The sequence below is a fragment of the Camarhynchus parvulus genome, chromosome 3 (assembly GCF_901933205.1).
Source record: "Camarhynchus parvulus chromosome 3, STF_HiC, whole genome shotgun sequence".
Classification (NCBI taxonomy): Eukaryota; Metazoa; Chordata; class Aves; order Passeriformes; family Thraupidae; genus Camarhynchus; species Camarhynchus parvulus.
This window is the reverse complement of record NC_044573.1, coordinates 50,002,271-50,017,892: the sequence shown is the minus strand read 5'-3', so window position 1 is coordinate 50,017,892 and position 15,622 is coordinate 50,002,271.

The window sequence follows — 15,622 nt, the reverse complement described above, 5'->3', positions numbered from 1 at the left end:
GCCGCAGCTCCGGCCCCGACCTCGGCCGTGCGCCTAGGGCCGCGCTCCCGCCGCGGCGTGAATGTCCAAGCAGCGGGGAACACTTGGAAAATGTCACCTGAACGTGCAGGAATAAAAAGGAGATGGAAGGAAAGCAAAACAATGCGGTCTCGTGGGGGAGAGGGGCGGGTTAGAGAGCAGAAAACCTTACAGCAGCACAGCCCTGACATTGGATTTCTCAGCTCATGTGGTTCCTGATGGGGGTAGCTCCATGGGTGACGGACTGCAGGGGCAAACCTCCAGGATACGAGTTACAGGAAGACTCAAACTGCTGCGCTCCTCTGGAGCAGAGCTGGAAGCGCCGTGCCTCGACATAGGCGATGCCGAGGAGCAGCAGCCTCATCTCCTCCGGGAGTCCGGGCTCGGTGGGAGGCACTGCGGAAAATGGGTGACTGGTAATCGCGGGATTCCTGCAGCCAGGGACACGAGATGCTGCCCGTCAGCTGCAAAACTGCAGCCCTCGTGACATGCCTCTCACTGGCTGAGGAGCGGCAGCTCACTGCTCATAGGTGTCACCTGCCCATATGCTCACATTGTACCTAGCAGCTTATCCAATTTGGGAATGAAAAACTGCAGTCTATCATAAGAACATTATACCAGCTCCCAGGATGAGCCGTTATTCTGAGCTTGGCAAGCTTTTCCTTGCACATAAATTAACTTTTTTTCCTTCTCATCCAGATACTGGAGATTAGGTTTCCATGACTTCCTTGCTGAAGAAGTAGACAGGCGTGCAAGAAATTGAGCAGTTGCGTTACTGGTCTGTGACTGGCCTGTGGCTGGGAGGACAAAGCCATGCCTGAGCTGTTTGGGCTCCAGAGATCAAATCAAAGTGGATGGGTAAAAATAACTGAGATCTCTCTGATAGGAATGGGCCACATTTTGTAAGTCGCAATTTTGTGTGAAGTAACTGGGCAAACTGTTTGACTGGAACAGTTCCTAAATCTTTTCCTTTTAAAAATGGCATACATTCTGTAACATCTTGTACCTGTAGCTAGGGCCTTGGCTTCCCAAGAAAATTAGGAGTTGTGTTTTCAAATACTCTTGAAGCAACTATCACAGAAGTTTCAAGTCAAATAGCCTAGTTTCCTTGCCTGCAGATGTCAGCATTTCAGAGATATTTTTTAAAAGTTCCTTTTGTTGGTGGAAATGTTCTGATATTATGCGATTTCCAGTGTCTTGCATTCCCACAGTTAAATGCCCTGCCTACCTTAGTTCACAGTTTTGAAGCTTCTAAATTGCATTTCTATCTAGAAACCAGAGGAATGGAGAATTGTGGCCAGTTTCTGAGGCCACAAGTCTGGGCAAATCCTGATTCCAGTGACCTGAGTTGCAGGACTTCAATCTGTTTTGGCAAGAGAAAATTTAACCCCTAGTCCTGTAGGCTTACAAAGGGAAAATTAAAAACCAAAAAAAACACCTTTGCCTATTTCACAGGCACACAAATGTGCTTGCCTGCCTTAACAGGGGTTCAGACCTCCAAGAAAAACTTTTCAAGTCTTCAAGTTCCTATAAAACTGAAAACTCTGTGGATGTGAAATGGGGCCTGATTCACATGTCCAGAGTAGGTGTGGAGTGTCAGACTAAATGGTTCCACTTGAGCCAAGACAGCAGCTCCTGACTGTGATTCAGAAGAGCTGGAGGAGTAACTTCTGTGGCTGGGTACAGGAGTGTAATATCTCAAGCATCAATTTTGCAAAATTTAAGCTTCCTGGTTCAGCAGGTCAAATCTTGGTGCTGTCCAGTCAGCCTTTACACCCTTGCAAGGGTCATGCCATGTGCAGGAAAGACCTTCTCAGAGTGACATCACAGACATCAAGTGCAGAGATTGAGTCATTCCTGGCAGTTTTAGTAGTCACAGAGAACTGCTGTAATGTCCTGGTGCTGAAAAAATTCTTCTACTATTTGGGAAGTACTGATGCTGCCGTGTGTGCTGCCTGATTTCCCTGCCTGGTCCAGCAGGGGAACAAAATTGGCACAATCCCCCTGGAACTTGTCCAGCTTACACCCATGGTGGTTGTGGGGTAATGAGGATCCCTACACATAAGGGGTCTCTACCAGCCTCTCCACAGAGGCCTTCCCCTTCTCTGTCCCATGGAAGGGAGGTGGCTTTGCTTGGTCTGCAAGTTCTTACTTGGTCTGCACATCATCAGCCAGGACTTGTCCTGGAGATGCATTTTTCTGACAAGTGCAGCAGGTCTACACCAACCTGTGCTGCAAATTATCAGCAAATTATATCTCCACAATCCAATCCTTTGCAGAAGCCTTGTTTTTCATAACTCAAAGTATCTCTTTTTCTTTCTATAGAGTAGACAAAGAATAGTTGTGACCAGTTTACTCTGAAATTGGGTATTTTAAAAATCAGGTAATTCATTACATCATTCACACAAATTTTGGAAAACTTAACCAGATTTCTGATTTCTGTTCACACTTAGATCTTTTCCATTTACCATACTTCCTCAGAAGTTCTTTTATCAGAATAGATATGCTCTCTTTAGTAAGTAAACAAGGAAGATGTTAGCAAAACATCCCACCTTTCACTGTATTTTATTCTTGTTTGTAATGTTTAATATTTTATTTCTTTCTTTATACAAAGACCTAGCAACACTCCCAAAAAGCTGACCTTAGCATACTTGATTTGCAGCCATTCACAAGTTGTTAAATCTCACTGAATTTTGATTTAGAACATAGAAGACACCTTAAGACACAGCTGCAGCAGTGTAAACTGTATCACATTTGTATACTTCAAATGAGCTGCACACAGAAATAATCAAGAGGCTGAGAAAATGTACAAAGTCTGTTTTCTACCAAGAAGAAAAATTCACCAAAGCAATATATTTTAGGTTTACAGGTATTGGCTGGTATTTCATTCTTGGTGTAATCTCCTTTGAGGTTAAAAAATGCGCTTGAAAACATCAATAACAGAAATAAACTACTGCACCTAATCAGCATGATGGTGTAGGAACAAATAAGACTTTCTCAATAGATACAGACTAGACGCTTGAAATCAGGGTCAATCGACAAGAAATGGGAGAAGATAAAATAGTGCCATTCTACTTCAACTGCTGACAGAGAGACATATTCCACTCCATTGCTGTCAAAAAGTGTGAGAGAGAGCTAATGGGAAGATGTTGTGAATCATTTTGGAATTTTCCTCTCAGAAATATTTAGTACAAAACCCCTCTATTCTAAACTTTCTATGTAGGTGCTTTTATGTAAGCATAAGTTTAAATATAAATAATTAGATTAAAACAGTGAAGACTCAAACTCAGACCTCTGCAGTTCTCCGAACAATGAATTGAACAACAAATGTTCATTCACATCCAGGTTCAAGCTGATTGAATAGAACTACCCATAACAAAAAAATAAAAGTAAAATGTCTTTTGTGAGAGATAAAATGGAGTACTTTGGTTGATTTATTGGCTAGCTATTACTATCATCTCTCCAGATAAAAGATTACTGCTCACCCAGCTGCTTGAGATGACTAAAAACTCACATCTGGTCTCCAGTTAGTTGCCATTCACAAATACCTGTTCTGAAGAGAAACGAGTCCCTCCACCTCTCACTCTGCCACCCCCATCTGTGATTTCCATGGTGCCCCTTTCAATTCCTATCCCCTGATGGTGAAGCCCCTCGCTGAGTGCCTGGACACATCTGTGCTGCAGCTCCCCTCTCCTCAATGGCTTTGGCCCAAACTCCAAAATCAAGAGATGAAGTGTCTTTGGTTCTTCAGCCCAGTCTCAGTAAGTAGTTTTGGTCCTAGAAGTCACTTCCCATTTTTCCTAAGCAGTGTTATGTGAGGCCTTCCAACTTTAAAGACAATAAAAGCTGAGTTTCCTGAAGCATCTTTCTCTGTCCCTAGTGTGCAATAGTGGCAGACAGGCTCGTTGCAGTTGGCCAGTGAAGTTTGTCAGGGAAAATGTGAGCTTCTCAGCTCAGAAGTAATTTGTGACAATTGACTGAATGCAGGCTCTTGTGAAGCCCCAAGTATTTTCAAGTCTCAGGAGCTTTGCTTCCAGATCATCACATTCATATCTTTTGCAACTACTGAGGGAAAATTGGTGGCATTTCTCACCTTCACTGCTGCTGTCCAGAAGTTGGTGGGTGATGAAGCTGAAGAAAAATATATCAGTTTCACATCATTATTGCTGAGATTACAGGCAGTGCACAGATTTTCCATGGGAATATCACGTGTCTGTGAAAAACACCTGATTTTTGGGAAACCGCAAAACACAAAATTATTCATAACCTGGAAATTTTCCCAGTTCTCCATGAGTGTTTACTACAAAGAAGTTGATAGTTAGCATTTCTTCCTGCCATTTCTTAAGAAAAGGAAAAGGAAACGCAGCATGTAATGTGTCAGCTGTTACTCATTCTTTGAATAATGGATGCTATTTTGTGCAGAGGCTCCAAGACACGCATGGGCAAGTTTCCTCTGCAACTGTAGGAAGGTGATAAAGCAACAGTTGTTGAAGGAGAAGGGATGGGAAAGTCTTTATTTCACCTTTGTGGTGTTTACTTTTGAAAAACTCAATTGAGTTTCCAAAAATCCAGTAGGGAAAGATTTGCCATCCCTGGGATGAGCAACAGGCAGGGGATTAGTCTCTCCTGCTATCACTAATTATGTGTAAACGCACGGGTTTGGGGATTTATAATGAGATCTCAGGAGATGGGTTCTGCTATTACTAATTGCTACTACTCAATTGAATGGAAAGATTGGTTTAGATATCTGTGGTAGGGATGCTGTAAAGCACTGCAGAGCTGTATGTGAAATTTGGGAAAGTGGTGCTTCATGCAGTCCCTTGAACTCAAGGGTGTTTGAGCACTCATGATCAAAGGTGAAGGTCCTAACTCCAAAGCAAAGCATGAGCATGATGCTTTGTGCTTCAGCTTGTGCTGAAGCTCAGTCCCATTGACCCAGACCTTATTTCCTGGTGATGGGACCAGGCCAGCTGCAGCGCAGGGACAAGGTTTCTCCCTCCAGCCTCCTAAACACAGCCAGTGCAGCAGGCTTACCTGTCCCTTCCCAGTGACCAGGCAAAGCCCTTTGTGGTGATAACAGCCAGCTATTCCACATTCCATGTCTCAAAACATTACCGAGGTTTGTAGCAGTTGTGTATGCTCGCCTCTGCAAGCAGCAGGGCAGGCTGAGCTCAGCGCTTGCTGAGCTCTCCCATCATCCTTATAAACAGATGGGCCTCCTGTACAAGTCATGTCTCGGTTGCATTTAGCTAACAAAAACAACAATCCAAATCTCCATTGCCCCTGCAAGGAATAATGAGGATTAGAGTCTCATCCAGAGTGCGGGAAGGCTCATTTGCATTTCTGGTCTGGCGATTCCCCTCTTTTCCATTTTGTGAAAGGACCCTCTCCCCAAGGTCTTTCTGTTCTATTCCTAAGACAAGGGAGCTAAAAAGCTTTCATTGATGGGGGAAAGTGGAAGATCTTGTTCATCACATCTCATTTATACATAATTCCTACACATCATACGCTTCTGGCACAATTAGCATTTAATTCATTTCTCTCCAGAAGAATGCACCAGTCGTCTCCGTGGCTGCCCTGTTTGTCGTCTCCGGCTGTGGGAGCCGTACTGGCCAGGTGCAGGGACAATGGCTGGCTATTCATTGCTCTGCACCAGCTGTTACCCTCAGCATGCTCCCAGTCTGGGTCCTGCTGCTAACAACCCTGGTATGGCTGCTGCTGCTGCAGCTTTAATTTTATTTTGAGAGCTAATCCCAGATGATTGCTCTGAGAACATGCCTTAGTGAGGGGTAAGTATATTTTGTGGAAAGACATGTTCCAGGCTTTAAAACTGTCACAGAATAGCTCTGTGTGAACTTTTAGGGTTTTTTCCCCCAGGCTCGTGGGAGTTGCTGACTGGTGCAGTCAGATAATGCCAGCTAATGAATCACTCCCCTGCCATCGGCACCCACCAAAATCTGTGTTCCAGCATATAGGTCAAATTGTGACTGATTGCACCAGCAATAGCCAGTGCCTGATAAAAAAATGTATGGATGCCAAAAAGGAGCCACCAGTATATTTCAGCCCTACAATGATCCTGGAGCCAGCAGCAAGCCCATTCCATCGGGTCTGCTTGTGACAACAGGAACTGGTCTGCACCAGGCAGCTTAGAGGTCTCAGGTCATTGCTGATTCTGGGTTTTTACTACATGGGAGAGGAGAGGAGAGGAGAGGAGAGGAGAGGAGAGGAGAGGAGAGGAGAGGAGAGGAGAGGAGAGGAGAGGAGAGGAGAGGAGAGGAGAGGAGAGGAGAGGAGAGGAGAGGAGAGGAGAGGAGAGGAGAGGAGAGGAGAGGAGAGGAGAGGAGAGGAGAGGAGAGGAGAGGAGAGGAGAGGAGAGGAGAGGAGAGGAGAGGAGAGGTTCATAATGAACTGATGGCATAGGAAAGAAGAGAAAATTTGCATACTAAATGTTGTGAGGCCTTTGAAGCCTGGACTGAGGATCCAGGTCCTAGTAATTTGCTTTCAGAAGCATGAAATCCATCATTTCCCATTTAAAAAGTGAACAAGACCATCTGGGTTTTCAGGGAATTTCTGGTTCTGTTTTCAAGTCCTACTGTCCACCAAAACATTAGCTGTGAGGTTTTTAAAAATGACTTTGAACAAGATGTGTTGTAGCAAAGCAAAAGATATAATTTGCAGCTGTATGAAAGCAATGTAAAAAAAAAGAGAAAATAAACTCAGAAATATTTTCTTAGCCTTGATTATGTAATTCACAGATCTCTTCCAACTAATTATCTTTAAATTAATAATTTTCAACTAATTGCTTTACTTTAAAACTTTTTTCATTATTATTAAATAGAGACAAAACCTACTCATAGCTATGTCTGTTACATTTTGCTTAAATTGATTGGATTTTCCTCCCCCACATTCTCAGCTCAGTCTGTTATATTATCAGTCAAAATCCCACATTGAAGAATGTACTTTCTGCCTCTGAGATTTCTGCTCACTTCCCTTCAGATGAGAGAAAGAATTTGCCAGTACTTTGACCTTTCTCTTTCTACTAATCCAGCTTGAATCAGTAGATGCCAGAGGCAGCTTAGTTATTTCATATTTTTCCAGTTTTATATGCCAATAGGGCATCATTCTTTATATAGACTCAGGTCTGAAGAATAGTACATTTTGTTCTTTTACAGGCCAACAGAACAAGACAAATTGGATGCTGTAAACATCTAAACAGAACTAAAATTAATGAGTGGAACTGCAAGCTTTGAGAGAGGTCATTCAGAAATAGCTTTAATTCCAATAGACTCTGTATTAGTGACTCAAAATTGTGTACATAGCCAATTAAACCATCAGTTCATGGTGAGATACAGGGATGGGGTCTGCTGCATATGTTCTGTGAATTATTGACTTTCCTTACAGGAGATGTGCCTTCTCTTCCAGCAATTCCACACATGTATGGTATGATGCTGAGCAAATCATCCTCCCTAATGAGTTTAAAATCTCACATTCCTTAGAATGAGGGCCATTATATGGATATTCTTTGTAAAATTCTTTGAAATCCATGGCTAAAATCATGCCTTACACTGAAAAATCAATGGCATTATGCATTTACAGAGGAACTTCTCAGGGTGCTATCCTGAAATTAAACAAAAATGTATTCGGCAATTCAGGAGTGTTCTAGTTAGATTAATCTCTCTGAAAAGGCCATATTCCCAGATCAAGGACAATTTTTTTTTTTTAATTTTCAGCTTTGGCCCAAATTATATCAAACTCAGAAATCATTAGTATTTCCCGCAAATGGCAAGTTCCAGGGGAAAAAAATAATCACAAATAACAAGGAAGGATGGCTTCCAAGAGAAATTACATTCCCAAGTGAATCCTGAATTATAGACAATGAGTGCCTCAGGCAGGGGGTAAGGAGGAAAAGAAAATTAGTTTTGCAGGATGCCTGAAGAGAACCAAGCAAACATTGAGTATCTAAATTAGTATTTATCTTCTTTTTGTGTTTTAACCTCCATGCCTAGCCAAAATTCAAGGTTCTGTAGTAATTTTCTAGTAAGAAGAGTAATGATAAGAGAAGTGGGTGGTTTTTACACAGCTCCACTTGTTTACAAATAACGTACAAAACTTTACTTCCTTGAACAAGGCAGAACCAGCAAGCCGGAGACAGCTGCTCAGAAGGGGGCCTGGCACGGCCACCCACCAGCACTTGGAACAGCAAGATCCCAGGAGATTTTCCCAGGACCATCTTCCCTGTGCTAATTCACACTGTAGCTTATGTTTGGCTTGTCCCATTCCCTCCTGGGTCCTCCTAGGCTGCTTGCATAGACACACAATCCAGGTAGTGGGTGCTGCAACTGAGGCCTCTCTCAAAGCCCCCGCTGCTGGGCACAGCATTAAGCTAAAAGAGGCCACTGCAGATAATTTTGGTGAAAAGTTGGAAAAAAGCTTGCATGGCAACCTGAAAACTGAAAAAGGAGAAGATAAGAGGATGCCCAATGTACTTGCTTTGCCACAGAAACACACCCTTAATATAAGGGCATTTGTTACTCTGGCCCTGGTTGCTGCTTTGAACATCTGAGGTTTGTGATTTTTCAGGAGCAGACTCCATTAGGTAATAATTCAGTACCCTTCTGCCGCAAGAAGTATTTGGGATGAGTTGAGCAGGATGAGGATGGGTAAAAGTCATAAATAACACAAAGGTGGTACACAAATGCCATCAGCATCTCCACTTGGCACAGTCATTGCCATTCCTGTCACAGGCTGAAAGGTCTCTCTTTCTGCAAGAAGTCTTTTTCAACTTCCAAAAGAAAAGTGTGTTGGATATCACAGAGTTTCACACCGGGGAACATGCATGAAATCACTGTAAATGATAATAATGAAATCGTAGTATATATGTAATTTGCAGCAGAAAAAAACTGCTACCAACCAGAAAGGAGACACTGGAAAAGAAATTGAGATGTCTTTTTTATTCTCTTATTTGCCATTGTCCCTTGATATCTCTGAGCAAGACTGAGGGCTCTGGAGCAGATCATTCTGCTCCATTCTCCTTCTCTCTTTTCTGTAATATAGGCCTCTGCATTACAGAAAGGAAAAGCTGGTATTGGAACCACAAGCTCAAACAATTCTAGTGAATCCATATGAAATTTATGGAGTATAGCTCCAGGTACATGATTAAAAGGGTGGAAAGTCTGAAGGTGATATTTAGTCTTTGGAAAGAGATGAAGAGTCTTGGAAGAGCTGTGCTTTTTTTTTTTTTCCCTAAATTCCCTTATCTCTAATCTGAAAGAGTAGGTCTCTCAGGTATTGAGTTTAAATTTAGATTGCAGTGTTGTTTACCACTCTGTTACAGAAGTCAGATAGATTTGATGTCCAGACCTGTAAATCCTTTGCAGTAAAGCAGGGAAAAATAATGAAGTCACAGAATGAACACCAATTAATGGAAGTGTATGAATGAATGGCCTGTGGGGTGTTCCCATTGACTGCTGTGCTGATTTATATTGCTGTCATCACAAACTTCTTGTGTCATTTCTGATTGTACTCAAAGAATATTGTTACAATCAGGTTGAAATTTGTCTCTGTGGGAGGTATTGCCCTGACAGAAGGATGAGGATGATCTGTAATACAATTGGCCCCTTAAGACTGCCAGATGACATTCACTGGATCTTCATCACCATGCATAGAATGCCCAGAATTTGGGAATGGTTAACCATGGGATTTCAAAACATACCTCCACTAAACCTTCAGATAAAAGACAAACAACCACCTTTGTGTGGAACCAAGGAAGGGAAAATCCAGGCACCTCCCTCCACGCCTGAGCAGGAGTTGAAAGCAGCTGCTCCTGCTGAGGTTCATGCTCATGCTGCTGGGGGGTGATGTGTGCACACATTGCAGCTAATCACACTCTGTACATCAGACTGCAAAAACCGAGACAAATTAATCATAATTTCTCTTTGCCAAGTAAATACTGAAACATTCATCTTGCATACAGGAAAAGCGAGTCATCAAGCTGTCACAGAAAGAGCTGGGGCTGGTGCCAGGACCAGGAAATAGTTATCCAAGCTCTCCAGTGCACTAGCTTTCATCCTGCTTCCCTCAGGCAAAACAACTGATCTCCCTCAGAGTTAAACTCAAGCTAGTTCCTCTGGAATAGGGAAAATGGCAGCCCACCTGTCGTGGTATCCCTTGGATCCTCTCTGGGAAGAACAGATTGCGCTTCCTAACTTTTGGATACTTGTAACTTGCTCTTTGCTGAGAGGAAATGAGGAGCCCCATCCAGTAGTTCTAGGGGTTTCTGATTGCTTCTATAGGGGCAAAATAGCAGACACAAAGAATAACAGTGACAAACTTTGAAGACCAGCTAATGTTTCATTTCCATCTAATTTTCCGAATTTCCTATGTGTGCATTTAAAACACAGATGAAGATTAAAAGCTTCCCATTAAAAAATAAAACCAACCGCCTGGACTTTCCTTAATCTCAGAGGCATCACGGTGAGATCTTCACAGATCCCATAGCTGACTATTTTTTTCAAAGGCAGGCCAACACAGGCTTCTTGCTCCTGTTTTTATAGCTCAGTTCATCCTACAGACTCTCTGTTTGTAGGACCATGAGATTGCCTGTCTTGATATACACATGCAGATATGGTTCAGCTGGCAGACTTTTCATCTCCCTACAGGACAAAGGCAATATAATAAATAAATAAATAAACAAACAAACCTTCAAACTTAGCAAAGAAAATAAGATGCTTGGACAAACCGAGTGCTCTGGAGTAGCTTACATTTGATTTTCCCTACTAACACATCTGCAATTCTCTGTGCTACAAAAGGACAATGTGGTTCAGCTTGTTTGCTCTCAGGATTGCTGCTAGCCTGAAATCCCCTAGCCACATACTGAGGAAGGAATCCTTTCATCAAGAAGCTTTGAACTTTGCATCACAAGTATTGTACGTGCCTGATACTGTCCTTCATTATATTCTTGGATGGGACTGACCATAGTGGCAGCAATGTGCTGACAATTGATTTTAGCTCCAGTTTGCCTGATGAGATAAGGCAAACTCATGGATTTTGGCACTTCCATTCAGGAGGGCTAATAGCAAGAGCTAACACCAAAAAGTGTGGTAGAGCAAAAGGAATATTAAAAAAAAAAGAAAACAGAAGAATTACCACCGTGGACTGTTCTTACTCCACCTGTGCAAGTGCTTTTGTATCCATTGGCAACAGATCTGGAAGGTTCATCTTTCTAGCCAACACATCAACACCCACTGATCCCACCTCACATGCCCTTATTCTGTGTCCCCTCATTTTACCAGATCATAGAAAGGGAGGAGGAGGGAGAAATCCAGTGGATTTACCCTAATCCTTGAATGCAGCTTTGGATCTGCTTTGTATGGTCTCAGAGCCATCCCCTTGTTTATATAAACAATATCTCAAGCTGAACAGGAGATTCTCTACAGCTCATGGGGAAGAAAAAGGAGAGAAGAAAGGGTAGTGAGAAACAGTATTTAGCTTAGGGAAATATAATTTAATAGTGGCAGAGTTTGCATTTTATGCCAAAAAAATCCCACCAGTTTTCTCGGCTTTTTTTATGAGAACTTGCTGAAGTTGAGAGGCAGAGTGTAATTTTACAGACTCTGACACATTTAGCTGACTAGCAGAGCAAAAAAGCTTAGGAAATACCTTTTACATTCAAAGGTACAAAATAATACATCTTTTGGTCAGTATCAACCTGGTTTTCTACATGCCTAGGATATAAATGTAAATCTCTGCCAAGCATAAGGAGTTTTTAAGAGTGTTAATCACCTAGCCCTTTTTGTAGTGTGTGAAGTGATTTGAAATCCTTGGGGAACATTAATACTTTGTGGAGAGAGTTCCAGGATAGAAGACTGCAGTTTGCAGCACTGCTAAGACATATAAATCACTTCAGCTGTAGTGGAATGTGATGATTTGAAGTCATTGGGTTTGGAAATGGAAAAAAGACATGATCTTGAAAGATTCAAACTGCTTTGAATATACTGAGCCCAATCTTACAACTCTGAATGAGATATTTTCTATAAACATCAAAATACAAGCTGCAAAATCAACTACTTTCTTCTGGAAAACTTCCAATAAAACCTACCCTTTCTAGATCAGCATATGTTTAGAAATACTGGGTTTAATCATACAGGAGTTTGCACTTGATGTAATCACCTGCTGTTGTGCAAACTGAGCTCAAACACCTTTTCTGATCTAGTAATTTTGTACGTCATTTTGCCATCTGTGTGAAATGCAAAGCCACAATGAGGAATGCTTTGTTCTGCAAGGGGAAAGAAGCTGTAGAGACAAGATTCTTGCTTCCACAAGACTGCCCTGCTGTAATAAGCAGAAAAAAAATGGAAAGATGAAGGACACTTACAAAATTGTGTAAGTTACATAAAATGGAAGTGGAAAAAAGTGGGAGCTCGGCAGCTTCACTCCTATAAGCAACATCAGCCAGAGTGTAGGAAGACTATAATCTTTATCATCTCATCCTCTAACCTTGCTCATGAGGACTGGAGGGAAAACACATCTTGCATCCAGTTTACGTATTATTTATAAAAGTCTTGCACTCTCTGAGATCTTGTACTGTGCTAATATGAAATGCTAAGAAAGGAAATCTCTAAAAAAGGATTTAGAACAAACAGTTGTCAATTGGTGATGCTCAGTAAGATGTCATTAGTGGCATGGGATCATACAGGGTGTGTTTGAAGATTGCACTTGCTTCTAAAAGCCATTGTGTATCCACAGAAAAAAAGGAATAAAACACATTTATAAGTTTACCGATTATAAGCACACCAAAATCATTCTTCTGAAGAAGTTTCCCTGCCTTTTGCCATTACTTAGTTTAACAATAAGGATGACATGAGAGAGAAAATTGAACTTGTATGTGCAGGTTGTGAGGACTTACATATTTAGCTTGATTAGTTTTTGCTATTGCAAAAGATATCTGACCTTTTTTGGAGGAGCTCAGTTGCTACCTCTGCCTTGCGTCAGGCCTTTGCAAGTCTGGAGCAGGGAGCGGTGACGTGGGGGCTGCCTTGCCTCCCATGGAGCTCCATGACGACCATTTTCCAGGTTGTTACAGTCCTTTGGCCATCTGCATTTGCCCCATCAATATCCTCCCAAAATAATGGAGCACAAGCCTTTGTGAAGGGGTGGAACAGAGTGGGCTACCAATAACTCATACACAGATCCAGAGTGAGACCCTGCTTTCCATCTTCCTTGTAAAGGATTTGTATGTAGAAATGCTTATCAACATGGAAATAAAGCTTATCCATGGGCATATAGATTCATCATACAGCACCTAACTGATGTGCTTTAGAATGAGGTTAAACGCTCTAGAATTTTAAAATGCATTTTCCATAGAGCCTTAATTTGGATCCTTGTGTATGTACAATGGAAGATAACCCTTTATTATTTTTTTCTACAAGGATCTTGTCATATAGGGAGAACAGTGATAAGAAAAAGAAGCAAGTTTGGGAATTGATGAGGCTCCTTGCTTCACTTGTTCCACCATGTAAGAAATTAAATTTCTGTGAAAAAGGCAGGGAGCATGTCTTTTGGAATAAAGCAAGTGAATATTACAAAATGAAACCCTGTCACTGCTGCACACTTCCTCTCTGACTGTAACCACAGCTCCCTCAGTCTGGTCCATGGGTGGTGAATTGACCATTTAGACATGACAGGGTGGAGGAGAAGTGTCTAGGTCTGTATAAAATGGGCCAATATTAGAGTACCTGGCAGCTTTGGAAATCAGAAAAGACCAAAATTTTGCAAGAGGGGGGCCCAGAAACAGCACATGACACCAAGCAGGGTTAGGTAGGTTTTAATATCCTAACTCTATGTGACACAATGTAGTTCTCACAGTATAGAAAATGTGTATTTGGCGAAATTCCCATTGGGACAATTTTTAATGTCCACTCCAACACATGAAACACTCAAGCTCCCATGAAGACCAGTTACTCTACTTGAAAACAGCATCAGTTGTTGTTCAACTGATGTTGTTTTCAAGTAACAAAACAACATCAATTGTAGTTCCCCAATTTTTCTTCCCATTTTCACTGGTACATTAAATGACTTCATTTCAGCAGTGAGACAAGGAGGAGTGTTAGGAGTGTTAGAAGTAATCAACTAAAATTTATCTATGTAGTGATCCTGACCAGGAGGACGCTGTGCATCAAGGAATCAATCACCCTCCACAGGAAACCTGAGCAGTCCCAGGCTTGTGCTGTGCCACGTTGTACATCCAGCATGGCCCTCAGCCTCAGCTGTGATGCACAGATTGACCCCTCGACCATGGGACAAACTTGGCCCCCCCATTATTCAGAGAGGAGCCTGTGGGCAGCTTGCCCTTGGTAACAGCAATTACACCATCCTGTTTGGCCTTGGCCTCATCTGAAAGTGCTCTGAGAAGCTTGCATGAAAACATCCTTCAGGAAAAGGGTTGGGTTTTTTTAAAGGAAATTATTTACTAGCTCAAAGGACCATAAAGGAAGAACTTTTCCTTAGAAGGTTCTGCCCTGAGAAAATACATATGGGGCCTGTCGCATGCTGTGGGTACTTAAGAATTACTTACTGTGTTTCTTTCTTTATCCTCTTATTCAAATGGCTATTTTATTAATCTACTTGTCAGCCATTCTTTCTGAAATCCAGAAAGAGCCCTGCACTGTATTTCTCTCCATCTCTCTCTCTCACCTTATCACCAACCCAGTGCAAAACAATGTCTTACATGGATTTTTAAAAATCTTTTTCCTGTAATAGTGGAAAAAAAGTCTGACCAGAAAAATATTTGTAAAGCAGCTAAATGAAGGTCTAAGTGATACTGTCATTTGCACCACTACGTCAGTAAAACAGGTATTCCAGTCAGGACTGGCTTTGTGGTGCATAATTGGACAAATTCAAAGGAACAATACTTACTGTGGAAATTTTCCACCAAAAAGCCCTGGTGCTACCAGAAGAGCCATAGGGATAGGATCTGTGATCAGATGCCTTAATGAGAACATGTTCTGGGATTTATGGGCTAAGAATTCAAAACGTTGTTTTGTCTCCCCATTATGCAAAGATGGAGATAGTTTGTAACAGGTATGGTTATGTTGCTTGGGCTTACCCTAGAGATACAAACTAAAACAAAAGAGAATAGGTATCTGTAAAATGGACTGCTGGTGTTATAGAGGCACAAACTCACACTTTACTTTCCCTAACAAGGGCGGAGATAGTCACTCTATTGGATAGTCACCCCAAAAAGCACATCTCAGGGTTGGGAGGTGGAAGTACCATGCTCACCCCTCAGACTGTGGACCTCCAGGTGAGGAGGAGCTAGCTGGCTGTATCCATGGTAGAGATAACAGCATCTCTGGAGCAGAGCCTCTTCTCATTACCACGGGCAAGCCTGGACAGAGCACCCAGTAGAATGTCAGATTTTCTCAGAAGTTTCATCCTGAGCTTCTGCCCCAGGCTTGCTGCCTTCCAGCAGCGCGGTGACCAGATCACCCAGCAGCCTTCACAGCTACACCACCCCAGTGAACCTTTAAACCTGAAACACAGCTCCTGCCAGGTCGATTTTTTTAAACAGTAATGGTAATGCATTGAGCTGGTAATATAAACCATT